We start from the raw sequence: 26096 nt of genomic DNA on the forward strand, positions 1-26096 counted from the left end.
ACGCAAGAATCATCACCTGAAGGACTCACATCGCCATCTGCTGACTGGAGTGGGTAACGCAGTTTGGAAACAATATTTACTACATCGTTCGTATTGGCAAAGAATGTCGTAATAATTTAACAATAAGCTGATATATTTTTTCTTACGTCTTACAAATAACACTTTCCTGTACACAGACGTAAAGCTTAATATGAATATTTAGATTTAGGTTCCTATCTCTCCATTGGGATTCTCTGCCTCTGACCCTATTACGGGGCTGTTTCCCTGGTTTACTGGTGCTTTCCATGCCGTCCCTAGGAGGGGTGCATCACTTGAGTGGGTTGAGTCACTGACGTTATCTTCCTGTCCGGTTTGTTGCTCCCTCGGGCTCGTGCAGTGGAGGAGATCTTCGTGGGCTATACTCAGCCTTGTTTCAGGGTAGTAGGTTGGTGGTCTGTTGATATCCCTCTGGTGGTGTGGGGGCTGTGCTTTGGCAAAGTGGATGGGGTTATATCCTGCCTGGTTGGCCCTGTCTGGGGGTATCATCGGATGGGGCCACAGTGTCTCCCGAACCCCCCTGTCAAACCAAGATTCTTTATTTCTGATCTCAGAGAGAATAACAGCGTTACACAGTGCAGTGTAGACAGTATGAATTCCAAAGCATTGGGTGATGAGCACATATCTTTATAGTTTCCTGTTCCTGGGCCGGACTTTATTTATACAAGGACGCAGGTGCAAGCTGGTTTTTAACACAGGATGATACTCACAAGAACAGAAGATTATAATAGGACAGTTTCACAAGGTTAGTTACATACTCAGTTATGTGGACTCAGTTATGTGGACACATACAATAAAACAATTCCATTACAGAGTCCGTGAACATTTCCATTTCATTAAATCATCAGTGGGCCAACAATGCAAATGTAAACAATGGAGCCAAATGCATCACATCCAAATATCACTTGATTACCTGTAGAGCTGGAGGAATGACACACCCAGATAAACACACACAGTCAGAGTTTAAAAAATGACAATTTAAACACATCTGATCTACTCTATATTCAAACTGACACACTCCATATTCAATTCATGTTTTCTAATAAACACATACAAATATATTTTTGAGTATACTTTGTACAATTACATTTAATATGGTATAAACAAGTAAACACATTCTCAAGTCAACAATATAAGACAATGGGAGCACTGTGTATGTTCTCTGATTAACTTTAAGTCGATGTTAAATATCAATTTACACACTAGGAGAAGTAATTAAGTCAATGTTACACACTAGGAGAAGTAATTAAGTCAATGTGATGTGAAATATCAATTTACACAATAGGAGAAGTAAGGCTTCTTCTCTCCTGTGTGGATTCTCACATACTTTTTATGTGACTGTGATGAGTAATATCTCTTCCCACAGTCTGAACATTTGTAAGGCTTCTCCCCTGTGTGAATTCTCTTGTGTTCTTTCAGCTTTCTTAACTGGTTAAAAGTCTTTCCACACTGGGAGCAGTGGTGTGGCTTCGCTTCTATGTGTATTTGCTCGTCTTTTCAGGTTGTCTAACCGATTAAAACTCTTTCCACAACGGGAGCAGTGGTAAGACTTCTCCCCTGTGTTTCCTCTCATGTCTTTCCAGGCTTTCTAAATGGCTAAAACTCTTTCCACAATGGGAGCAGTGGTAAGGCTTTTCCCCTGTGTGTATTCGTTCATGACCTTTCAGGCTTCCTAAACAGCTAAAACTCTTTCCACACTGCTCGCAGTTGGTTATTAGGATATTCAATTATTGCATCTGAGCTCCTAGAGTGTGCGGCTTTTCTTTTTCGGTTGTACCTGGTATGATACCAGGTGGTTTTACATTTATAACCTTAATAGTTGTATGATACCAGGTGGTTTTACATTTATAACCTTAATAGTTGTATGATACCAGGTGGTTTTACATTTATAACCTTAATAGTTGTATGATACCAGGTGGTTTTACATTTATAACCTTAATAGCGGTATGATACCAGGTGGTTTTACATTTATAACCTTAATAGCGGTATGATACCAGGTGGTTTTACATTTATAACCTTAATAGCGGTATGATACCAGGTGGTTTTACATTTATAACCTTAATAGCGGTATGATACCAGGTGGTTTTACATTTATAACCTTAATAGCGGTATGATACCAGGTGGTTTTACATTTATAACCTTAATAGCGGTATGATACCAGCTGGTTGTACATTTATAACCTTAATAGCGGTATGATACAGAATGCGACCTACACATTTCCTTAAACCTAAAATAAGTTAAAAAGTAATTGTGTTTTTTTTACATTGGAGACAGACACATCAGTAACATCTCCCTGTTGTCGAAAGGGTCCGACACGTGCTGTTTTAAATGGCAATTTTTCTGATTTAGACATTCACACATTTTTGACATTTTGACGATCACTAATGTCATTATATTTTGGGTAAAGTCAAAAAGAATGTGAAATATTTTGTTCCTAAAAATATAAAACGCAAGTGTTGGTCCAATCTTTCATGAGCTGAAAAAAGATCCCTGAATTTTTACAAGCGCACGAAAGCTTATTTCTCAAATGTTGTGCACTAATTTGTGCCCCTGCCCAGTCATATTAAAAGGCCCACCAATGGCTGTGCCCCTGCCCAGTCATATTAAAAGGCCCACCAATGGCTGTGCCCCTGCCCAGTCATATTAAAAAGGCCCACCAATGGCTGTGCCCCTGCCCAGTCATATTAAAAGGCCCACCAATGGCTGTGCCCCTGCCCAGTCATGTTAAGTCCATAGATTAGTGCCTAATGAATTTATTTACACTGACTGATTTGCTTATATCAAGGCTGCCCAACCCCCCTCTTCCTGGAGATGTACCGTCCTGTGGGTTATCAGGCCAGCTCTAATTTAACACACCTGATTCCACTTATTAGCTGCTCAACAAGACCTTAACACACTGAATCAGATATGCTAAATTAGAGTTGGACTGAAAACCTACAGGACAGTAGATCTCCAGGAAGAGGGTTGGCTTATATGAACTGTAAATCGTTGAAATTGTTGCATTTATATTTTTGTTCAATAAATATACACTACCGGTCAAAAGATTTAGAACACCTACTCTTTCCTGGGTTAATTATTTATTTTTAATATTAACTTCATTATAGAATAATAGTGAAGATATCAAAACTATGAAATAACACATATGGAATCATGTAGTAACCCAAAAAGTTTTTAAGAAATCAAAGTATATTTTTTATATTTGAGATTCTTCAAATAGCCTCCCTTTGCCTTGATGACAACTTTGCACACTCTTGGCATTCTCTGATCCAGCTTCATGAAGTAGTCACCTGGAATGCATTTCAATTAACAGGTGTACCTTCTTAAAAGTTTATTTGTGCAATTTATTTCCTTCTTAATGCGTTTGAGCCAATCAGTTGTGTTGTGACAAGGTAGGGGGGGTATACAGAAGACAACCCTATTACGGCAAGAACAGCTCAAATAAGCAATGAAAAACAACAGTCCAACATTACTTTACGACATGAAGGTCAGTCAATTCGGAACATTTCAAGAACTTTTAAAGTTTCTTCAAGTGCAGTCACAAAAACCATCAAGCGCTATGATGAAACTGGCTCTCATGAGGACCGCCACAGGAATGGAAGACCCAGAGTTACCTCTGCTGCAGAGGATAAGTTCATTAGAGTTACCAGCCTCAGAAATAGCAGCCCAAATAAATGCTTCACAGAGTTCAAGTAACAGACACATCTCAACATCAACTGTTCAGAGACTGTTTGAATCAGGCCGTCATGGTCGAATTGCTGCAAAGAAACCACTACTAAAGGACACCAATAAGAAGAAGAGACTTGCTTGGGCCAAGAAACACGAGCAATGGACATTAGACCGGTGGAAATGTATCCTTTGGTCTGGAGTCCAAATTGGAGATTTTTGGTTCAAACCGCCATGTCTTCGTGAGACACGGTGTGGGTGAACGGATGATCTCCGCATGTGTATTTCCCACCGTAAAGCACGGAGGTGGTGTGATGGTGTGGGGGTGCTTTGCTGGTGAAACTGTCTGTGATATATTTAGAATTCAAGGCACACTTAACCAGCATGGCTACCACAGAATTCTGCAGCGATACGCCATCACATCTGGTTTGGGCTCAGTGGGACTATCATTTGTTTTTCAACAAGACAATGACCCAACACATCTCCAGGCTGTGTAAGGGCTATGTTACCAAGAAGGAGAGTGATGGAGCGCTGCATCAGATGACCTGGCCTGCACAATCCCCCGACCTCAACCCAATTGAGATGGTTTGGGATGAGATGGACCGCAGAGTGAAGGAAAACAGTCTCCATTAAAATGATAGACTGATCATTTCTTTGTCAGTGGGCAAACGTACCAAATCAGCAGGGGATCAAATACTTTTTTCCCCTCACTGTAGATATTTTAAATTGTTTCATTTCCCCCTCATCAATCTATACACAACACCCCATAAATGTCAAAGCAAAAAAAAGGTTTGTATGAATTTTTTCACCTTTTTTCAAAAAGAAAACCTGAAATGTCACATTTACGTAAATATTGAGACCCTTTACTCAGTACTTTGTTGAAGCACCTTTAGCAGCGATTACAGCCTAGAGTGTTCTCAGTGTTGCCAGGCGCCCAGCTCTAGGAAGAGTCTTGGTGGTTCCAAAGGTCTTCCTTTTAAGAATGATGTTGGCCACTGTGTTCTTGGGGACCTTCAATGCTGCAGAAATGTTTTGGTACACTTCCCCAGATCTGTGCCGTGACACAATCCTGTCTCGGAGCTCTAAGGACAATTCCTTTGACCTCATGGCTTGGTATTTGCTCTGACATGCGTTTGTCAACTGTGGGACCTTTTATAAACAGGTGTGTGCCTTTCCAAATCATGTCCAATCCATTGAATTTACCACAGGTAAGTTGTAGAAACATCTCAAGGATGATCAATGGAAACATGATGCATCTCAGCTCAATTTCGAGTGTCATATCAAAACGTCTGAATACTTATTTAAATAAGGTATCTTTTTTTAAAATATATATTTGCAAAAATGTATAAAAACCTGTTTTGTTTCTGTCATTAAGGAGTATTGTGTGTAGATTGATGAGTGAAAAATTATTTTTAATCCATTTTAGAATCAGGCTGCACCGTAAAAGAATACGGAAAAGGTCGAGGGGGTCTGAATACTTTCCGAAAGCACTATATTATAAAGTATGAAAAGGCTTGTTCATTCAGATGTCATGAATTCACTATGATATCATCATATTTTTGTATATGTTTTATTGATTGAAAAACTTTTTTCCTCAGACATAAATAAACAATTCCAGGTGAAAGCCAAAGGCCATAGCTTTAATAAAATACCAAATTAACTGGCAAAGTAGCAGAGCTTGGCCTGCATTCAGCAACGTCACGTGATACGTGTTTGAAGCTGTTTCAGTACAGCACTACAGGGAGAGAGGGCAAACTCCACTGGACTGGTTTCATAGTATGGAATCACTTCAGAGTTTCTGGATTTTGGGTAAACTTCTCCTTTAAAGCATCATTGAGAAATAATTAATTGAAGTTGGAACATTTGTAGACTAACGGTTAAGAGTGTTGGGCCAGTAACCGAAAGGTCACTGGTTTGATTCCCCACGCCCGCAAGGTGGAAAGGTCTGCCGTTCTGCACTTGAGCAAAGCAGTTATCCCCCAACAACAAATGCTCCTCGGACGCGGATGACGTGGAACTTCGATTAAGGCAGCCCCAGCACCTCTCTGATTCAGATGGGTTGGGTTAAATGAGGAAGACACATTTAGAGTGAATGCATTCAGCTGTGACTGACTAGATATGCCCTTTCCTTTCCCTTTTCATCCTAGTCCTCCTTTAAGACTCCATAATGTTTCATCATTAGATGCTACAGTCCTCCTTTAAGACTCCATAATGTTTCATCATTAGATGCTACAGTCCTCCTTTAAGACTCCATAATGTTTCATCATCAGATGCTACAGGCCTCCTTTAAGACTCCATAATGTTTCATCATTAGATGCTACAGCCCTCCTTTAAGACTCCATAATGTTTCATCATTAGATGCTACAGTCCTCCTTTAAGACTCCATAATGTTTCATCATTAGATGCTACAGTCCTCCTTTAAGACTCCATAATGTTTCATCATTAGATGCTACAGGCTACAAATCAACAATGGGTCATATTAATCTTTACCACTTGACCTGTAATATGAGCAGTATTTTAATTTAGTAAAAAAATGAATTACATTAATTTATTAATATTGAAAAACATAAAAATGAATATTGAAAATATAACATTTTAGATTATTTTTCTATATATTGTTGAACATAATATACTGTAAGGATATATCAGGTCCAGGATCTCTGCTAGTGTTACAGTTATGGGCCATTTTATAACCGGCCAATAGCAGACCACTCCACTTCCCATACGAGGCTGCTATGGTGGTGTGACCAGGGGAGACGTAGGAGGCAGTTGGTCCAGAGGAGGCCGTGTTGGTGGTGACAGACGGGGACGGGGGTGCATCGTGGTGGTGGTGGACAAAACCGCCGACAATGGCTTGGAGGAGCTGGTGTTTGTAATGGTGGGGTTGAGGGGCCAACGATGGTGTGGCCGGGAGAGTAGGCACGTGGCCTTCTTCTGCAGCTGGGGACTCCGGCGGCTCCTACAGGTGTTGCACACTGGGAGGCACTGGCAGTGGTGATGCACACTCAGCTCTCCCCCTGTCCAGGGTGTCCGGCCTCCTTATGCTCAGGTTCTTGTGCCTCTTCCTGAACAATTCCCACCACTTCTTCCCCAGTGGTGGGATTGTTTCCCCTGGGTGCCGAAACCTACAATAGAATAGAATGTATAATTGTCCATCCAGGATGAAAATGTTTGTTTTGGCATCACCATACACATCCACATTTACATCACACACATTGAGAACAGTCAGTCCACCAATCTACATACATAGAACACCAAATACCTGCGTATTTTGTCGGCGTATTTCATCAGCCTCTGTCTGGTGAAGGGGAACCCATGGCTGGCGCAGTAGATACAGTACTGCACCAGAGAATTTTCATCCTCTGGTGCAAGCAATCTGGGTTGTCCACGGCGAAAACCATGGGTCCCCCGGCCGCTCAGCCTGTACGCCAGGGTCTGCCGAGGTACACCATGTACCTTGGTAGATAAGAAAATAAAACTGTTACTAGCAGATAAAATTCACATACACATGGTAATCTCCTAAAAACAAAAGATGCCTAACCTTGGCAGCATGGCGGATAGCCATCCCTGCCCCGCAGTCCTCCATGGCATGGAACATATCCACCTCACTCCACTGCTTCCTCTTGACTTTCTCCATGCTGTGGTGGTAAATACATGTAGCTAAATAACTTGGCATACTATACACATTTTAGACAGATAACTCAATCTGAATATGTATAAACATTTACATTTCAGAGCTAAGGCATTGAAAGGTGATGAAAGTTTTCACATTAACTGAAAATGTACCCACGTTTTTTGTTTGATGTTATCTGTAATGAAAATGAGTGTCCCAATTAGTTTCATATTGATGCATACATTGTAAAATTTGACTAAATACTGCCTCTATGTAGCTGTTGTAAGATGAAACATAGCCAACAGTGATAGGTGTCAAAAAGTTAATGGTTCAAAATTCCAAATACATTTTTGCAGATTGTGCAAAACGCCTCCGTCAGAGGACTCCAATTCTGAAAAGGTAAAGCTTGACAACATTCAGCTGTTTTCGTGATATGTATTATCTAACGCTTACAATTTCTTTCCTTTTTGCTGTCTTAGCAGTTCTATCAACATTTAGCAACTAAGCTAGTAACATTAGAAAATGCGTTAGCTATATTTCAGAGGTAAAAAGTTGGATATTAAATGATGTGTGGTCTGTCGCGCCGTCAAATTTTACAATATGCAAACCGAACTTAACTTACAAAAATAGCAATGAAAATCGGTGGTCAGCTAGCTAGAAGGGTGTCGTTAGTCGCAAAACGTACAGTTATTTTCCAGTCCATTTAAACGTCGAACTCGAGGTGATTTAGTCCTCCAACCACTAGAGTGTCCGAAGTTAGGGGGTGTCCGATGTTGGGGGAAAATTAGCTAATGTTTTTAGGAAATGTTTTTGTAAAACATGCACCTTATATTGGATCATCTTGAAACGTTCTCTCTAAATCTAACTTTCATCAAGGTTTTATATAGTCTATTGGTTTCTCTCTTTTCATTGGCAGAATCCTTTTTCAGTGTTATGATATTCATAACATCCATATCCACCAGTCTATCTTCATGTCAACTAACAGAACTCTGCTGGTTGTCCTGGTAACAGATACCAGTGGGCAGATCTATTTTATTTGTTCAAACTAAACTACAGCACTTACTTTGATGAGTCAAATCTGCTCCTTTCTTCTCTTCTCCTCCTCTCACAGTTCCACTCAGCCCCGTTGTTTTCCTGCAGTCCACCAGCCGCACAGACAACCTTTTCAGACCCAGCAGTAAGGTGCTACTGGGAGAGGTACGACACGGGGACTCTGGGAGGGAGGAAGGGCTAGTGTTGTCCTGGTAACCATATAGAGGGGACACAGACACATATCATTATGGATGCTGATGTCACTGTTGTCATAAAGTGCTTTACAGAAACCCAGACCCCGATAGAGCAAGCTGTATGCTAGACCAGACCAAGCTGTACCATCTGGTGTTCTGATCTGGAGAGACTCTTCTCTGCCTCGTCAGCATCAGGATGTTGTTGAGGCTCCCCAGAGGATCCATGATAGTCATGTCTCTCTCCTGTGTGAACGAGAACATCAAACAGATGGTAAACGTATTATCTTCTATTGCAATCATAGGGTCTTACAATAGGCATTAATATATCTAAACAGGGCCTAAAATGGCCACTTTCATCACGATTTCATAAAATATTGTTTATGATGCAAATGTGAAAAGGTAGTTCCACAAATTGGGTGCCTTTTGCGTCCATTTGATATTTTAAGTAGAAATTAAGCACCAATTTTGAATTTTAAAAGCCTGTTATATTAGATGAGGTGCACTTTAATGTAGACCACATGGAGAATTAATTAAAGCTAATTTAAAAGTCCAAAAAATATATGTACTAATTGCAGATTGAACCTTTAACAATTTATACAGTACTGAACAACATATTGAAGTATATAACTTCAGTAGAATGCCCCTTAAAAACCACACATTAGTTCAAGAACTGCATAGTTTGTGCCCCTGTTTTTAAGAGAGTACTCACTGGTGTTAATCAGATCTTCTGTCTCCTCCTCCTGTTCTTTCACTCCAAAAACGTCTTCCTTCTTCACCTTTATTGAGATACCATCCTCTTCCTCTCTAAAAGGTTCTTCCTCTTTTTTCACTATAACATCCTCCTCTTCTTCTTTCAATACATCAGCGTCCTCTTCCTCCTTTTTCATTCTGAAAGCTTCTACCTCCTCCTCTTCCACTGTGACAGCCTCTACCCCCTCTTCCTCTTTCACTACGAACGGACCTTTCTCTCCTTTCACTGTAACATCCTCTTCTTCTTTCAGTGTAATATCCTCCTCTTCCTCCTTTATCATTCTGAAAGCTTCTTCCTCTCCTTTCACTGTAACATCCTCCTCTTCTTGTTTCACGGCAATGTTCAGCCCCAGAGCTTCTTTCTCCATACACCAGACCTCTTCTTCTTTAGCACGGGAGGAGTAGTTTAGTGAGCTCATGGTCAGGGATGTAAGCTAGTTAGCTAGCTAGTTAGCATTAGCGACTAGCCTAGTGCTAGGCTCAGTATCAATCTTTAACAAGTTTGCAAATTAGGTTAAAGTTACCCAGTAGATAATGTTACGTCAAAAGAAATGTGTTTAAAACACTGAGGTTAGCTAATGTAAATAAACATGGTCTAAATCCTCAATCTTTCGGTTTTATGTTGGCTAGCAAGCTACTGAGGTGGTTGAAAGAGTAGCCGTGTGGTTGTTGCTGAAGAAGAGTCCCGTCCAGTCCATTATACGTCACGCAAGAATCATCACCTGAAAGACTCACATCGCCATCTGCTGACTGGAGTGGGTAACGCAGTTTGGAAACAATATTTACTACATCGTTCGTATTGGCAAAGAATGTCGTAATAATTTAACAATAAGCTGATATATTTTTTCTTACGTCTTACAAATAACACTTTCCTGTACACAGACGTAAAGCTTAATATGAATATTTAGATTTAGGTTCCTGTCTCTCCATTGGGATTCTCTGCCTCTGACCCTATTACGGGGCTGTTTCCCTGGTTTACTGGTGCTTTCCATGCCGTCCCTAGGAGGGGTGCATCACTTGAGTGGGTTGAGTCACTGACGTTATCTTCCTGTCCGGTTTGTTGCTCCCTCGGGCTCGTGCAGTGGAGGAGATCTTCGTGGGCTATACTCAGCCTTGTTTCAGGGTAGTAGGTTGGTGGTCTGTTGATATCCCTCTGGTGGTGTGGGGGCTGTGCTTTGGCAAAGTGGATGGGGTTATATCCTGCCTGGTTGGCCCTGTCTGGGGTATCATCGGATGGGGCCACAGTGTCTCCCGAACCCCCCTGTCAAACCAAGATTCTTTATTTCTGATCTCAGAGAGAATAACAGCGTTACACAGTGCAGTGTAGACAGTATGAATTCCAAAGCATTGGGTGATGAGCACATATCTTTATAGTTTCCTGTTCCTGGGCCGGACTTTATTTATACAAGGACGCAGGTGCAAGCTGGTTTTTAACACAGGATGATACTCACAAGAACAGAAGATTATAATAGGACAGTTTCACAAGGTTAGTTACATACTCAGTTATGTGGACTCAGTTATGTGGACACATACAATAAAACAATTCCATTACAGAGTCCGTGAACATTTCCATTTCATTAAATCATCAGTGGGCCAACAATGCAAATGTAAACAATGGAGCCAAATGCATCACATCCAAATATCACTTGATTACCTGTAGAGCTGGAGGAATGACACACCCAGATAAACACACACAGTCAGAGTTTAAAAAATGACAATTTAAACACATCTGATCTACTCTATATTCAAACTGACACACTCCATATTCAATTCATGTTTTCTAATAAACACATACAAATATATTTTTGAGTATACTTTGTACAATTACATTTAATATGGTATAAACAAGTAAACACATTCTCATGTCAACAATATAAGACAATGGGAGCACTGTGTATGTTCTCTGATTAACTTTAAGTCGATGTTAAATATCAATTTACACACTAGGAGAAGTAATTAAGTCAATGTTACACACTAGGAGAAGTAATTAAGTCAATGTGATGTGAAATATCAATTTACACAATAGGAGAAGTAAGGCTTCTTCTCTCCTGTGTGGATTCTCACATACTTTTTATGTGACTGTGATGAGTAATATCTCTTCCCACAGTCTGAACATTTGTAAGGCTTCTCCCCTGTGTGAATTCTCTTGTGTTCTTTCAGCTTTCTTAACTGGTTAAAAGTCTTTCCACACTGGGAGCAGTGGTGTGGCTTCGCTTCTATGTGTATTTGCTCGTCTTTTCAGGTTGTCTAACCGATTAAAACTCTTTCCACAACGGGAGCAGTGGTAAGACTTCTCCCCTGTGTTTCCTCTCATGTCTTTCCAGGCTTTCTAAATGGCTAAAACTCTTTCCACAATGGGAGCAGTGGTAAGGCTTTTCCCCTGTGTGTATTCGTTCATGACCTTTCAGGCTTCCTAAACAGCTAAAACTCTTTCCACACTGCTCGCAGTTGGTTATTAGGATATTCAATTATTGCATCTGAGCTCCTAGAGTGTGCGGCTTTTCTTTTCGGTTGTACCTGGTATGATACCAGGTGGTTTTACATTTATAACCTTAATAGTTGTATGATACCAGGTGGTTTTACATTTATAACCTTAATAGTTGTATGATACCAGGTGGTTTTACATTTATAACCTTAATAGTTGTATGATACCAGGTGGTTTTACATTTATAACCTTAATAGCGGTATGATACCAGGTGGTTTTACATTTATAACCTTAATAGCGGTATGATACCAGGTGGTTTTACATTTATAACCTTAATAGCGGTATGATACCAGGTGGTTTTACATTTATAACCTTAATAGCGGTATGATACCAGGTGGTTTTACATTTATAACCTTAATAGCGGTATGATACCAGGTGGTTTTACATTTATAACCTTAATAGCGGTATGATACCAGCTGGTTGTACATTTATAACCTTAATAGCGGTATGATACAGAATGCGACCTACACATTTCCTTAAACCTAAAATAAGTTAAAAAGTAATTGTGTTTTTTTTACATTGGAGACAGACACATCAGTAACATCTCCCTGTTGTCGAAAGGGTCCGACACGTGCTGTTTTAAATGGCAATTTTTCTGATTTAGACATTCACACATTTTTGACATTTTGACGATCACTAATGTCATTATATTTTGGGTAAAGTCAAAAAGAATGTGAAATATTTTGTTCCTAAAAATATAAAACGCAAGTGTTGGTCCAATCTTTCATGAGCTGAAAAAAAAGATCCCTGAATTTTTACAAGCGCACGAAAGCTTATTTCTCAAATGTTGTGCACTAATTTGTGCCCCTGCCCAGTCATATTAAAAGGCCCACCAATGGCTGTGCCCCTGCCCAGTCATATTAAAAGGCCCACCAATGGCTGTGCCCCTGCCCAGTCATATTAAAAGGCCCACCAATGGCTGTGCCCCTGCCCAGTCATATTAAAAGGCCCACCAATGGCTGTGCCCCTGCCCAGTCATGTTAAGTCCATAGATTAGTGCCTAATGAATTTATTTACACTGACTGATTTGCTTATATCAAGGCTGCCCAACCCCCCTCTTCCTGGAGATGTACCGTCCTGTGGGTTATCAGGCCAGCTCTAATTTAACACACCTGATTCCACTTATTAGCTGCTCAACAAGACCTTAACACACTGAATCAGATATGCTAAATTAGAGTTGGACTGAAAACCTACAGGACAGTAGATCTCCAGGAAGAGGGTTGGCTTATATGAACTGTAAATCGTTGAAATTGTTGCATTTATATTTTTGTTCAATAAATATACACTACCGGTCAAAAGATTTAGAACACCTACTCTTTCCTGGGTTAATTATTTATTTTTAATATTAACTTCATTATAGAATAATAGTGAAGATATCAAAACTATGAAATAACACATATGGAATCATGTAGTAACCCAAAAAGTTTTTAAGAAATCAAAGTATATTTTTATATTTGAGATTCTTCAAATAGCCTCCCTTTGCCTTGATGACAGCTTTGCACACTCTTGGCATTCTCTCATCCAGCTTCATGAAGTAGTCACCTGGAATGCATTTCAATTAACAGGTGTACCTTCTTAAAAGTTTATTTGTGCAATTTATTTCCTTCTTAATGCGTTTGAGCCAATCAGTTGTGTTGTGACAAGGTAGGGGGGGTATACAGAAGACAACCCTATTACGGCAAGAACAGCTCAAATAAGCAATGAAAAACAACAGTCCAACATTACTTTACGACATGAAGGTCAGTCAATTCGGAACATTTCAAGAACTTTTAAAGTTTCTTCAAGTGCAGTCACAAAAACCATCAAGCGCTATGATGAAACTGGCTCTCATGAGGACCGCCACAGGAATGGAAGACCCAGAGTTACCTCTGCTGCAGAGGATAAGTTCATTAGAGTTACCAGCCTCAGAAATAGCAGCCCAAATAAATGCTTCACAGAGTTCAAGTAACAGACACATCTCAACATCAACTGTTCAGAGGAGACTGTTTGAATCAGGCCGTCATGGTCGAATTGCTGCAAAGAAACCACTACTAAAGGACACCAATAAGAAGAAGAGACTTGCTTGGGCCAAGAAACACGAGCAATGGACATTAGACCGGTGGAAATGTATCCTTTGGTCTGGAGTCCAAATTGGAGATTTTTGGTTCAAACCGCCATGTCTTCGTGAGACACGGTGTGGGTGAACGGATGATCTCCGCATGTGTATTTCCCACCGTAAAGCACGGAGGTGGTGTGATGGTGTGGGGGTGCTTTGCTGGTGAAACTGTCTGTGATATATTTAGAATTCAAGGCACACTTAACCAGCATGGCTACCACAGAATTCTGCAGCGATACGCCATCACATCTGGTTTGGGCTCAGTGGGACTATCATTTGTTTTTCAACAAGACAATGACCCAACACATCTCCAGGCTGTGTAAGGGCTATGTTACCAAGAAGGAGAGTGATGGAGCGCTGCATCAGATGACCTGGCCTGCACAATCCCCCGACCTCAACCCAATTGAGATGGTTTGGGATGAGATGGACCGCAGAGTGAAGGAAAAGCAGCCAACAAGTGCTCAGCATATGTGGGAACTCCTTCAAGACTGTTGGAAAAGCATGTGCTGTGTCCTAACGTTTGAGTAGTACTGTACATACAATGCTCTCGGAAAGTATTCAGACCCCTTGACTTTTTACACATTTTTGTTACAGCCTTATTCTAAAATACAGTGAGGGGAAAAAAGTATTTGATCCCCTGCTGATTTTGTACGTTTGCCCACTGACAAAGAAATGATCAGTCTATAATTTTAATGGTAGGTTTATTTGAACAGTGAGAGACAGAATAACAAAAACATCCAGAAAAACGCATGTCAGAAATGTTATAAATTGATTTGCATTTTAATTAGCTAAATAAGTATTTGACCCCCTCTCAATCAGAAAGATTTATGTCTCCCAGGTGTCTTTTATACAGGTAATGATCTGAGATTAGGAGCACACTCTTAAAGGGAGTGCTCCTAATCTCAGTTTGTTACCTGTATAAAAGACACCTGTCCACAGAAGCAATCAATCAATCAGATTCCAAACTCTCCACCATGGCCAAGACCAAAGAGCTCTCCAAGGATGTCAGGGACAAGATTGTAGACCTACACAAGGCTACAAGACCATCGCCAAGCAGCTTGGTGAGAAGGAGACAACAGTTGGTGCGATTATTCGCAAATGGAAGAAACACAAAATAACTGTCAATCTCCCTCTGCCTGGGGCTCCATGCAAGATCTCACCTCGTGGAGTTGCAATGATCATGAGAACGGTGAGGAATCAGCCCAGAACTACACGGGAGGATCTTGTCAATGATCTCAAGGCAGCTGGGACCATAGTCACCAAGAAAACAATTGGTAACATACTACGCCGTGAAGGACTGAAATCCTGCAGCGCCCGCGAGGTCCCCCCCGCTCAAGAAAGCACATATACAGGCCCGTCTGAAGTTTGCCAATGAACATCTGAATGATTCAGAGGAGAACTGGGTGAAAGTGTTGTGGTCAGATGAGACCAAAATCGAGCTCTTTGGAATCAACTCAACTTGCTGTGTTTGGAGGAGGAGGAATGCTGCCTATGACCCCAAGAACACCATCCCCACCATCAAACATGGAGGTGGAAACATTATGCTTTGGGGGTGTTTTTCTGCTAAGGGGACAGGCCAACTTCACCGCATCAAAGGGACGATGGATGGGGCCATGTACCGTCAAATCTTGGGTGAGAACCTCCTTCCCTCAGCCAGGGCATTGAAAATGGGTCGTGGATGGGTATTCCAGCATGACAATGACCCAAAACACACGGCCAAGGCAACAAAGGAGTGGCTCAAGAAGAAGCACATTAAGGTCCTGGAGTGGCCTAGCCAGTCTCCAGACCTTAATCCCATAGTAAATCTGTGGAGGGAGCTGAAGGTTCGAGTTGCCAAACGTCAGCCTCGAAACCTTAATGACTTGGAGAAGATCTGCAAAGAGGAGTGGGACAAAATCCCTCCTGAGATGTGTGCAAACCTGGTGGCCAACTACAAGAAACATCTGACCTCTGTGATTGCCAACAAGGGTTTTGCCAATGTACTAAGTCATGTTTTGCAGAGGGGTCAAATACTTATTTCCCTCATTAAAATGCAAATCAATTTATAACATTTTTGACATGTGTTTTTCTGGATTTTTTTGTTGTTATTCTGTCTCTCACTGTTCAAATAAACCTACCATTAAAATGATAGACTGATCATTTCTTTGTCAGTGGGCAAACGTACCAAATCAGCAGGGGATCAAATACTTTTTTCCCCTCACTGTAGATATTTTAAATTGTTTCATTTCCCCCTCATCAATCTATACACAACACCCCATAAATGTCAAAGCAAAAAACAGGTTTGTATGAATTTTTTCACCTTTTTTCAAAAAGAAAACCTGAAATGTCACATTTACGTAAATATTGAGACCCTTTACTCAGTACTTTGTTGAAGCACCTTTAGCAGCGATTACAGCCTAGAGTGTTCTCAGTGTTGCCAGGCGCCCAGCTCTAGGAAGAGTCTTGGTGGTTCCAAAGGTCTTCCTTTTAAGAATGATGTTGGCCACTGTGTTCTTGGGGACCTTCAATGCTGCAGAAATGTTTTGGTACACTTCCCCAGATCTGTGCCGTGACACAATCCTGTCTCGGAGCTCTAAGGACAATTCCTTTGACCTCATGGCTTGGTATTTGCTCTGACATGCGTTTGTCAACTGTGGGACCTTTTATAAACAGGTGTGTGCCTTTCCAAATCATGTCCAATCCATTGAATTTACCACAGGTAAGTTGTAGAAACATCTCAAGGATGATCAATGGAAACATGATGCATCTCAGCTCAATTTCGAGTGTCATATCAAAACGTCTGAATACTTATTTAAATAAGGTATCTTTTTTTAAATATATATTTGCAAAAATGTATAAAAACCTGTTTTGTTTCTGTCATTAAGGAGTATTGTGTGTAGATTGATGAGTGAAAAATTATTTTTAATCCATTTTAGAATCAGGCTGCACCGTAAAAGAATACGGAAAAGGTCGAGGGGTCTGAATACTTTCCGAAAGCACTATATTATAAAGTATGAAAAGGCTTGTTCATTCAGATGTCATGAATTCACTATGATATCATCATATTTTTGTATATGTTTTATTGATTGAAAAACTTTTTTTCCTCAGACATAAATAAACAATTCCAGGTGAAAGCCAAAGGCCATAGCTTTAATAAAATACCAAATTAACTGGCAAAGTAGCAGAGCTTGGCCTGCATTCAGCAACGTCACGTGATACGTGTTTGAAGCTGTTTCAGTACAGCACTACAGGGAGAGAGGGCAAACTCCACTGGACTGGTTTCATAGTATGGAATCACTTCAGAGTTTCTGGATTTTGGGTAAACTTCTCCTTTAAAGCATCATTGAGAAATAATTAATTGAAGTTGGAACATTTGTAGACTAACGGTTAAGAGTGTTGGGCCAGTAACCGAAAGGTCACTGGTTTGATTCCCCACGCCCGCAAGGTGGAAAGGTCTGCCGTTCTGCACTTGAGCAAAGCAGTTATCCCCCAACAACAAATGCTCCTCGGACGCGGATGACGTGGAACTTCGATTAAGGCAGCCCCAGCACCTCTCTGATTCAGATGGGTTGGGTTAAATGAGGAAGACACATTTAGAGTGAATGCATTCAGCTGTGACTGACTAGATATGCCCTTTCCTTTCCCTTTTCATCCTAGTCCTCCTTTAAGACTCCATAATGTTTCATCATTAGATGCTACAGTCCTCCTTTAAGACTCCATAATGTTTCATCATTAGATGCTACAGTCCTCCTTTAAGACTCCATAATGTTTCATCATCAGATGCTACAGGCCTCCTTTAAGACTCCATAATGTTTTATCATTAGATGCTACAGCCCTCCTTTAAGACTCCATAATGTTTCATCATTAGATGCTACAGTCCTCCTTTAAGACTCCATAATGTTTCATCATTAGATGCTACAGTCCTCCTTTAAGACTCCATAATGTTTCATCATTAGATGCTACAGGCTACAAATCAACAATGGGTCATATTAATCTTTACCACTTGACCTGTAATATGAGCAGTATTTTAATTTAGTAAAAAAATGAATTACATTAATTTATTAATATTGAAAAACATAAAAATGAATATTGAAAATATAACATTTTAGATTATTTTTCTATATATTGTTGAACATAATATACTGTAAGGATATATCAGGTCCAGGATCTCTGCTAGTGTTACAGTTATGGGCCATTTTATAACCGGCCAATAGCAGACCACTCCACTTCCCATACGAGGCTGCTATGGTGGTGTGACCAGGGGAGACGTAGGAGGCAGTTGGTCCAGAGGAGGCCGTGTTGGTGGTGACAGACGGGGACGGGGGTGCATCGTGGTGGTGGTGGACAAAACCGCCGACAATGGCTTGGAGGAGCTGGTGTTTGTAATGGTGGGGTTGAGGGGCCAACGATGGTGTGGCCGGGAGAGTAGGCACGTGGCCTTCTTCTGCAGCTGGGGACTCCGGCGGCTCCTACAGGTGTTGCACACTGGGAGGCACTGGCAGTGGTGATGCACACTCAGCTCTCCCCCTGTCCAGGGTGTCCGGCCTCCTTATGCTCAGGTTCTTGTGCCTCTTCCTGAACAATTCCCACCACTTCTTCCCCAGTGGTGGGATTGTTTCCCCTGGGTGCCGAAACCTACAATAGAATAGAATGTATAATTGTCCATCCAGGATGAAAATGTTTGTTTTGGCATCACCATACACATCCACATTTACATCACACACATTGAGAACAGTCAGTCCACCAATCTACATACATAGAACACCAAATACCTGCGTATTTTGTCGGCGTATTTCATCAGCCTCTGTCTGGTGAAGGGGAACCCATGGCTGGCGCAGTAGATACAGTACTGCACCAGAGAATTTTCATCCTCTGGTGCAAGCAATGTGGGTTGTCCACGGCGAAAACCATGGGTCCCCCGGCCGCTCAGCCTGTACGCCAGGGTCTGCCGAGGTACACCATGTACCTTGGTAGATAAGAAAATAAAACTGTTACTAGCAGATAAAATTCACATACACATGGTAATCTCCTAAAAACAAAAGATGCCTAACCTTGGCAGCATGGCGGATAGCCATCCCTGCCCCGCAGTCCTCCATGGCATGGAACATATCCACCTCACTCCACTGCTTCCTCTTGACTTTCTCCATGCTGTGGTGGTAAATACATGTAGCTAAATAACTTGGCATACTATACACATTTTAGACAGATAACTCAATCTGAATATGTATAAACATTTACATTTCAGAGCTAAGGCATTGAAAGGTGATGAAAGTTTTCACATTAACTGAAAATGTACCCACGTTTTTTGTTTGATGTTATCTGTAATGAAAATGAGTGTCCCAATTAGTTTCATATTGATGCATACATTGTAAAATTTGACTAAATACTGCCTCTATGTAGCTGTTGTAAGATGAAACATAGCCAACAGTGATAGGTGTCAAAAAGTTAATGGTTCAAAATTCCAAATACATTTTTGCAGATTGTGCAAAACGCCTCCGTCAGAGGACTCCAATTCTGAAAAGGTAAAGCTTGACAACATTCAGCTGTTTTCGTGATATGTATTATCTAACGCTTACAATTTCTTTCCTTTTTGCTGTCTTAGCAGTTCTATCAACATTTAGCAACTAAGCTAGTAACATTAGAAAATGCGTTAGCTATATTTCAGAGGTAAAAAGTTGGATATTAAATGATGTGTGGTCTGTCGCGCCGTCAAATTTTACAATATGCAAACCGAACTTAACTTACAAAAATAGCAATGAAAATCGGTGGTCAGCTAGCTAGAAGGGTGTCGTTAGTCGCAAAACGTACAGTTATTTTCCAGTCCATTTAAACGTCGAACTCGAGGTGATTTAGTCCTCCAACCACTAGAGTGTCCGAAGTTAGGGGGTGTCCGATGTTGGGGGAAAATTAGCTAATGTTTTTAGGAAATGTTTTTGTAAAACATGCACCTTATATTGGATCATCTTGAAACGTTCTCTCTAAATCTAACTTTCATCAAGGTTTTATATAGTCTATTGGTTTCTCTCTTTTCATTGGCAGAATCCTTTTTCAGTGTTATGATATTCATAACATCCATATCCACCAGTCTATCTTCATGTCAACTAACAGAACTCTGCTGGTTGTCCTGGTAACAGATACCAGTGGGCAGATCTATTTTATTTGTTCAAACTAAACTACAGCACTTACTTTGATGAGTCAAATCTGCTCCTTTCTTCTCTTCTCCTCCTCTCACAGTTCCACTCAGCCCCGTTGTTTTCCTGCAGTCCACCAGCCGCACAGACAACCTTTTCAGACCCAGCAGTAAGGTGCTACTGGGAGAGGTACGACACGGGGACTCTGGGAGGGAGGAAGGGCTAGTGTTGTCCTGGTAACCATATAGAGGGGACACAGACACATATCATTATGGATGCTGATGTCACTGTTGTCATAAAGTGCTTTACAGAAACCCAGACCCCGATAGAGCAAGCTGTATGCTAGACCAGACCAAGCTGTACCATCTGGTGTTCTGATCTGGAGAGACTCTTCTCTGCCTCGTCAGCATCAGGATGTTGTTGAGGCTCCCCAGAGGATCCATGATAGTCATGTCTCTCTCCTGTGTGAACGAGAACATCAAACAGATGGTAAACGTATTATCTTCTATTGCAATCGTAGGGTCTTACAATAGGCATTAATATATCTAAACAGGGCCTAAAATGGCCACTTTCATCACGATTTCATAAAATATTGTTTATGATGCAAATGTGAAAAGGTAGTTCCACAAATTGGGTGCCTTTTGCGTCCATTTGATATTTTAAGTAGAAATTAAGCACCAATTTTGAATTTTAAAAGCCTGTTATATTAGATGAGGTGCACTTTAATGTAGACCACATGGAGAATTAATTAAAGCTAATTTAAAAGTCCAAAAAATATATGTACCAATTGCAGATTGAACCTTTAACAATTTATACAGTACTGAACAACATATTGAAGTATATAACTTCAGTAGAATGCCCCTTAAAAACCACACATTAGTTCAAGAACTGCATAGTTTGTGCCCCTGTTTTTAAGACAGTACTCACTGGTGTTAATCAGATCTTCTGTCTCCTCCTCCTGTTCTTTCACTCCAAAAACGTCTTCCTTCTTCACCTTTATTGAGATACCATCCTCTTCCTCTCTAAAAGGTTCTTCCTCTTTTTCACTATAACATCCTCCTCTTCTTCTTTCAATACACCAGCGTCCTCTTCCTCCTTTTTCATTCTGAAAGCTTCTACCTCCTCCTCTTCCACTGTGACAGCCTCTATCCCCTCTTCCTCTTTCACTACAAACGGACCTTTCTCTCCTTTCACTGTAACATCCTCTTCTTCTTTCAGTGTAATATCCTCCTCTTCCTCCTTTATCATTCTGAAAGCTTCTTCCTCTCCTTTCACTGTAACATCCTCCTCTTCTTGTTTCACGGCAATGTTCAGCCCCAGAGCTTCTTTCTCCATACACCAGACCTCCTCTTCTTTAGCAGGGGAGGAGTAGTTTAGTGAGCTCATGGTCAGGGATGTAAGCTAGTTAGCTAGCTAATTAGCGACTAGCCTAGTGCTAGGCTCAGTATCAATCTTTAACAAGTTTGCAAATTAGGTTAAAGTTACCCAGTAGATAATGTTACGTCAAAAGAAATGTGTTTAAAACACTGAGGTTAGCTAATGTAAATAAACATGGTCTAAATCCTCAATCTTTCGGTTTTATGTTGGCTAGCAAGCTACTGAGGTGGTTAAAAGAGTAGCCGTGTGGTTGTTGCTGAAGAAGTGTCCCGTCCAGTCCATTATACGTCACGCAAGAATCATCACCTGAAAGACTCACATCGCCATCTGCTGACTGGAGTGGGTAACGCAGTTTGGAAACAATATTTACTACATCGTTCGTATTGGCAAAGAATGTCGTAATAATTTAACAATAAGCTGATATATTTTCTCTTACGTCTTACAAATAATACTTTCCTGTACACAGACGTAGAAGCTTAATATGAATATTTAGATTTAGGTTCCTGTCTCTCCATTGGGATTCTCTGCCTCTGACCCTATTACGGGGCTGTTTCCCTGGCTTACTGGTGCTTTCCATGCCGTCCCTAGGAGGGGTGCATCACTTGAGTGGGTTGAGTCACTGACGTTATCTTCCTGTCCGGTTTGTCGCTCCCTCGGGCTCGTGCAGTGGAGGAGATCTTCGTGGGCTATACTCAGCCTTGTCTCAGGGTAGTAGGTTGGTGGTCTGTTGATATCCCTCTGGTGGTGTGGGGGCTGTGCTTTGGCAAAGTGGATGGGGTTATATCCTGCCTGGTTGGCCCTGTCTGGGGGTATCATCGGATGGGGCCACAGTGTCTCCCGAACCCCCCTGTCAAACCAAGATTCTTTATTTCTGATCTCAGAGAGAATAACAGCGTTACACAGTGCAGTGTAGACAGTATGAATTCCAAAGCATTGGGTGATGAGCACATATCTTTATAGTTTCCTGTTCCTGGGCCGGACTTTATTTATACAAGGACGCAGGTGCAAGCTGGTTTTTAACACAGGATGATACTCACAAGAACAGAAGATTATAATAGGACAGTTTCACAAGGTTAGTTACATACTCAGTTATGTGGACTCAGTTATGTGGACACATACAATAAAACAATTCCATTACAGAGTCCGTGAACATTTCCATTTCATTAAATCATCAGTGGGCCAACAATGCAAATGTAAACAATGGAGCCAAATGCATCACATCCAAATATCACTTGATTACCTGTAGAGCTGGAGGAATGACACACCCAGATAAACACACACAGTCAGAGTTTAAAAAATGACAATTTAAACACATCTGATCTACTCTATATTCAAACTGACACACTCCATATTCAATTCATGTTTTCTAATAAACACATACAAATATATTTTTGAGTATACTTTGTACAATTACATTTAATATGGTATAAACAAGTAAACACATTCTCATGTCAACAATATAAGACAATGGGAGCACTGTGTATGTTCTCTGATTAACTTTAAGTCGATGTTAAATATCAATTTACACACTAGGAGAAGTAATTAAGTCAATGTTACACACTAGGAGAAGTAATTAAGTCAATGTGATGTGAAATATCAATTTACACAATAGGAGAAGTAAGGCTTCTTCTCTCCTGTGTGGATTCTCACATACTTTTTATGTGACTGTGATGAGTAATATCTCTTCCCACAGTCTGAACATTTGTAAGGCTTCTCCCCTGTGTGAATTCTCTTGTGTTCTTTCAGCTTTCTTAACTGGTTAAAAGTCTTTCCACACTGGGAGCAGTGGTGTGGCTTCGCTTCTATGTGTATTTGCTCGTCTTTTCAGGTTGTCTAACCGATTAAAACTCTTTCCACAACGGGAGCAGTGGTAAGACTTCTCCCCTGTGTTTCCTCTCATGTCTTTCCAGGCTTTCTAAATGGCTAAAACTCTTTCCACAATGGGAGCAGTGGTAAGGCTTTTCCCCTGTGTGTATTCGTTCATGACCTTTCAGGCTTCCTAAACAGCTAAAACTCTTTCCACACTGCTCGCAGTTGGTTATTAGGATATTCAATTATTGCATCTGAGCTCCTAGAGTGTGCGGCTTTTCTTTTTCGGTTGTACCTGGTATGATACCAGGTGGTTTTACATTTATAACCTTAATAGTTGTATGATACCAGGTGGTTTTACATTTATAACCTTAATAGTTGTATGATACCAGGTGGTTTTACATTTATAACCTTAATAGCGGTATGATACCAGGTGGTTTTACATTTATAACCTTAATAGCGGTATGATACCAGGTGGTTTTACATTTATAACCTTAATAGCGGTATGATACCAGGTGGTTTTACATTTATAACCTTAATAGCGGTATGATACCAGCTGGTTGTACATTTATAACCTTAATAGCGGTATGATACAGAATGCGACCTACACATTTCCTTAAACCTAAAATAAGTTAAAAAGTAATTGTGTTTTTTTTACATTGGAGACAGACACATCAGTAACATCTCCCTGTTGTCGAAAGGGTCCGACACGTGCTGTTTTAAATGGCAATTTTTCTGATTTAGACATTCACACATTTTTGACATTTTGACGATCACTAATGTCATTATATTTTGGGTAAAGTCAAAAAGAATGTGAAATATTTTGTTCCTAAAAATATAAAACGCAAGTGTTGGTCCAATCTTTCATGAGCTGAAAAAAAAGATCCCTGAATTTTTACAAGCGCACGAAAGCTTATTTCTCAAATGTTGTGCACTAATTTGTGCCCCTGCCCAGTCATATTAAAAGGCCCACCAATGGCTGTGCCCCTGCCCAGTCATATTAAAAGGCCCACCAATGGCTGTGCCCCTGCCCAGTCATATTAAAAGGCCCACCAATGGCTGTGCCCCTGCCCAGTCATATTAAAAGGCCCACCAATGGCTGTGCCCCTGCCCAGTCATATTAAAAGGCCCACCAATGGCTGTGCCCCTGCCCAGTCATGTTAAGTCCATAGATTAGTGCCTAATGAATTTATTTACACTGACTGATTTGCTTATATCAAGGCTGCCCAACCCCCCTCTTCCTGGAGATGTACCGTCCTGTGGGTTATCAGGCCAGCTCTAATTTAACACACCTGATTCCACTTATTAGCTGCTCAACAAGACCTTAACACACTGAATCAGATATGCTAAATTAGAGTTGGACTGAAAACCTACAGGACAGTAGATCTCCAGGAAGAGGGTTGGCTTATATGAACTGTAAATCGTTGAAATTGTTGCATTTATATTTTTGTTCAATAAATATACACTACCGGTCAAAAGATTTAGAACACCTACTCTTTCCTGGGTTAATTATTTATTTTTAATATTAACTTCATTATAGAATAATAGTGAAGATATCAAAACTATGAAATAACACATATGGAATCATGTAGTAACCCAAAAAGTTTTTAAGAAATCAAAGTATATTTTTATATTTGAGATTCTTCAAATAGCCTCCCTTTGCCTTGATGACAGCTTTGCACACTCTTGGCATTCTCTCATCCAGCTTCATGAAGTAGTCACCTGGAATGCATTTCAATTAACAGGTGTACCTTCTTAAAAGTTTATTTGTGCAATTTATTTCCTTCTTAATGCGTTTGAGCCAATCAGTTGTGTTGTGACAAGGTAGGGGGGGTATACAGAAGACAACCCTATTACGGCAAGAACAGCTCAAATAAGCAATGAAAAACAACAGTCCAACATTACTTTACGACATGAAGGTCAGTCAATTCGGAACATTTCAAGAACTTTTAAAGTTTCTTCAAGTGCAGTCACAAAAACCATCAAGCGCTATGATGAAACTGGCTCTCATGAGGACCGCCACAGGAATGGAAGACCCAGAGTTACCTCTGCTGCAGAGGATAAGTTCATTAGAGTTACCAGCCTCAGAAATAGCAGCCCAAATAAATGCTTCACAGAGTTCAAGTAACAGACACATCTCAACATCAACTGTTCAGAGGAGACTGTTTGAATCAGGCCGTCATGGTCGAATTGCTGCAAAGAAACCACTACTAAAGGACACCAATAAGAAGAAGAGACTTGCTTGGGCCAAGAAACACGAGCAATGGACATTAGACCGGTGGAAATGTATCCTTTGGTCTGGAGTCCAAATTGGAGATTTTTGGTTCAAACCGCCATGTCTTCGTGAGACACGGTGTGGGTGAACGGATGATCTCCGCATGTGTATTTCCCACCGTAAAGCACGGAGGTGGTGTGATGGTGTGGGGGTGCTTTGCTGGTGAAACTGTCTGTGATATATTTAGAATTCAAGGCACACTTAACCAGCATGGCTACCACAGAATTCTGCAGCGATACGCCATCACATCTGGTTTGGGCTCAGTGGGACTATCATTTGTTTTTCAACAAGACAATGACCCAACACATCTCCAGGCTGTGTAAGGGCTATGTTACCAAGAAGGAGAGTGATGGAGCGCTGCATCAGATGACCTGGCCTGCACAATCCCCCGACCTCAACCCAATTGAGATGGTTTGGGATGAGATGGACCGCAGAGTGAAGGAAAAGCAGCCAACAAGTGCTCAGCATATGTGGGAACTCCTTCAAGACTGTTGGAAAAGCATGTGCTGTGTCCTAACGTTTGAGTAGTACTGTACATACAATGCTCTCGGAAAGTATTCAGACCCCTTGACTTTTTACACATTTTTGTTACAGCCTTATTCTAAAATACAGTGAGGGGAAAAAAGTATTTGATCCCCTGCTGATTTTGTACGTTTG

General features: G+C 40.8%; 3 long non-coding RNA genes across 3 annotated transcripts; 1 reads left to right on the plus strand and 2 right to left on the minus strand.

Moving 5' to 3' along the window:
• Nucleotides 1–519: 519 nt before the first annotated feature.
• On the plus strand, nucleotides 520–24145 carry LOC123485339. The gene is made up of 3 exons (XR_006658965.1): nucleotides 520–1951; nucleotides 11821–11943; nucleotides 23475–24145. It is a non-coding gene; the product is annotated as an uncharacterized LOC123485339 (long non-coding RNA).
• LOC121560166 lies at nucleotides 7314–8724 on the minus strand. Its single transcript, XR_005998901.2, has 4 exons — nucleotides 8684–8724; nucleotides 8376–8553; nucleotides 7490–7508; nucleotides 7314–7337 (listed from the first exon to the last, which is right to left on the minus strand). It is a non-coding gene; the product is annotated as an uncharacterized LOC121560166 (long non-coding RNA).
• On the minus strand, nucleotides 18972–20382 carry LOC123485337. Its single transcript, XR_006658962.1, has 4 exons — nucleotides 20342–20382; nucleotides 20034–20211; nucleotides 19148–19166; nucleotides 18972–18995 (listed from the first exon to the last, which is right to left on the minus strand). It is a non-coding gene; the product is annotated as an uncharacterized LOC123485337 (long non-coding RNA).
• Nucleotides 24146–26096: the final 1951 nt, after the last annotated feature.

This window comes from Coregonus clupeaformis, unplaced genomic scaffold (genome assembly GCF_020615455.1).
Source record: "Coregonus clupeaformis isolate EN_2021a unplaced genomic scaffold, ASM2061545v1 scaf0651, whole genome shotgun sequence".
Taxonomy (NCBI): Eukaryota; Metazoa; Chordata; class Actinopteri; order Salmoniformes; family Salmonidae; genus Coregonus; species Coregonus clupeaformis.